The sequence below is a fragment of the Egretta garzetta genome, unplaced genomic scaffold (assembly GCF_000687185.1).
Source record: "Egretta garzetta isolate BGI_Z169 unplaced genomic scaffold, ASM68718v1 scaffold59, whole genome shotgun sequence".
In the NCBI taxonomy this organism is placed as follows: Eukaryota; Metazoa; Chordata; class Aves; order Pelecaniformes; family Ardeidae; genus Egretta; species Egretta garzetta.
Genome location: NW_009267230.1, coordinates 2,521,737 through 2,524,702, shown reverse-complemented (window position 1 = coordinate 2,524,702; position 2,966 = coordinate 2,521,737).

Sequence of the window (2,966 nt, the reverse complement as noted above, 5' to 3'; positions counted from 1 at the left end):
AAAAAAAAAAAAAAAAAAAAGAAGAAAAAAGCTAAAATGCATCAAATACCACGCGAGTCAAATATTCCAAGTTGTGTCATTGCATTGTTTCTACATATTTACATCTTCGCTTGCCTTGCTCTGAAATGGCTGTTTCTCCTTGAAGCTGCCGGAGCGTGCAATGTGGCTGTTAATGAAGATGGCTTGAAGGTGAGGAGGGACTGCTAGTAAATCTAGTCCAGTCTCCTGACCAAAAGCTGTATCTGTTTCCCATTGTGCATCACAGGTTTTGGCTAAATCAGATTTTCTGATAAGACATCCTGCCTTGATGTGAGGATAATGAGAGACTGGGAGCCTTATGCTTCTTTGTCATGCTTTGCTAGCTTTATTTGGATCAGGTTAACCTGGTGCTGATACAGTGCAGGTGTCCTACATTTCTAAGGCTGGTATCCTGACTGCAACTCATAGCCGTTATATTGTGGTATTTTCCCACCGAAGATGCGTTTACATCGTAACTAAGTCACTTCACAACGTCCTCAAAGACAGAGTGAACTGCTTAAATTCCTTAAGGGTATATCGGCACAGAAGAGCAGACATGTTCTCCTGGCACAATTATACCACTAAAATAAAGTGCCAGGCACCAACAAAGCTCCCCACAAGGACACTGTTGTTTTGGGGTAGAAGTAGGTTTTCTTCTCCTTTTCTTTTAAACGCCTTCCAAACAGATCTTGGAAGGTCTCCCGGTGCTCTCTCCTTCCCCGGGGAAGGATTTGGAGGTGGGTGAGGAGCACCTGAGCCTTTGCAGCAGCTTCACCCCAACCGCCACCTGTAACTCAGGGGGTGCCCTGAGACCACAACCTTCCTGGACATGGGACACATGCTTTCACGAAGGCTTACAAAAGCTCACGACAGTCCCTGGCACTTCTTTTGCTTCTAGGCAAGCCCAGCACCGCGAGACCTGCTGAGATCCCACTTGGCCCTCGTAGCCCATGAGACTCATGAATTGAACTGACCTAACATTTTTACAATCACTTACACAGAATAGCCATTTCTCATTTAAAGCTCAAGGATAGAGTTGCCTCAGAGTTTTGGTTTTGGGTTTGTTTTTTTTTTTTCCTAAGTAAGAGCAACCTGGCTGGATATAAAGGCATGAAAATTCACAGGAGCCTGTTGCAGCCTGTAAGTGACAAGACACCAAAGCACTGGGTGAAATAACACCCACACAAATCAAATAAAAGACTAGCTAACCTGTATTTAAAAAGAGTAATCTTTCTGGATGCCTTAGTCATAGATGTCTTAGCCATGAAAAATTTAAGACACCAAGCACTTAGTGGAGAAACGGCCACAGAGGATGCCTCCAAACCTAGGCATAAAATTAAACATCAGTAGTTAAATCACCTCCCCTCAATGCTCCAGGGACTTGGTATGCATGCAATTTCCATCAGAAATAATGAAATTCATAAATATGAACCTTGGAAGCAGTGTCTAGTGAGGGCTTTAGGGGAGAAATTCTTACCAAAATATCTCATACAGAAGTTGGCCTTAAAAAAAAACCAAAAACCCCAAACAAACCTTCAAAAAACCAAAAAACTTGAAGAACTGTGGAGCAGGTAAAACTGTGTAAAAACCTCGGTGACCAGCTAACGTTGCCAAAAGGTGGATGCTGCTGCGGAGAGCACTGCTAAGGTGAGCGGAGTGGTAATCTAAATAGCTTGAGTGCCTGCTTGGAGGCTTTATCTTTGCAGATGGTAATTACAGCACAGCCCCAACCAGCACCAGTTTGTCTGTAATTACCATGGGCCTACAGGGTTCCTGTAGGAAGTTTTACATATTCTGGTGGCTGGGTCTGAGTGTTAAGAGGCTGCAGGCAGGCAGACAGCCGTGGGTGTGCGAGGCCGAGCAGCGTGGAAGGACAGGGATTCGTCTCCCCAGCACGCCTGCTTGCACCAGTCAGGCACGAAGGAGGAGGCTGGCTGGGAAGGGAGAGGTATGAAGTGGCGTGCCTTGTCCCAAATGCCTGGAGGGGTTAACTAATGGGCTAACCCTTCAGCCTTCTCTTGCTGGGGATGGCAGCTGGTAAACCCTTGGCATGCCTGGTCCAGCCTCGCACCCCTTGTGTGTGCTGCCCTTCTTATGGGTTTGCCCTGCCCGTGGTCTCCCCATCGGTATTGTCTGCAGCCAAGCTTCTGGTGGCGAGGGGGTCGGCTGCCTCCAGCTGTTACGGTGCAGTACAGTTGTTGGGTTGGGGCTTCCCTGTGCTACTGCTCTTAGTTTTGACCAACAGAGATGGGATGGTGCCATAGTGGTCGACCTGGGCTCTGCCTGCCATATCAGCCTCTGGAGTGAGCTCCCCTGCCTGAGCAGAGTTTGGCTTTCTCCTAGCAGACCTGCTGAGCTCCTCTTTACCCATGCAGCAGTGGGATGAACGATAATAGCAGTGGGATCTGAATCAGAGCGGTGAGTCGCTCAGTTTTAACTTAACCTCTGCTTGTCTGCTGGGAAACGGAGATAACCAGAGATAACGCAGTTACTCTTCTGCTCTGGGCTTGCCCTGTCGTCGTCCTGTGGTTTCCTGGTGAAAGAGAGAAGGCTATTTCTCCTCCTGTACAAATGAATTGTACCTGGGCATGTCTACAGGCTTCTGGGTGTTTGACAGGAAGGACTGCTGTCTTCCCACCAGCACTACCTCTGATTTTTATTTTTTTTAGTTGATAGTAAAACCCAGGATAGACAGTGAGATCGAGTGCACCCTCAGCAAGCTTGCAGATGACACCAAGCTGAGTGGTGCGGTTGACACACCAGAAGGACGGGATGTCATCCAGAGAGACCTGGACAGGCTGGAGAGGTGGGCCTGTGTGAACCTCATGAGGTTCAACAAGGCCAAGTGCAAGGTCCTGCACCTGGGTCGGGGTAACCCCCGGTATCAGTACAGGCTGGGGGAAGAAAGGATCGAGAGCAGCCCTGCCGAGAGGGACTTGGGGGTGCTG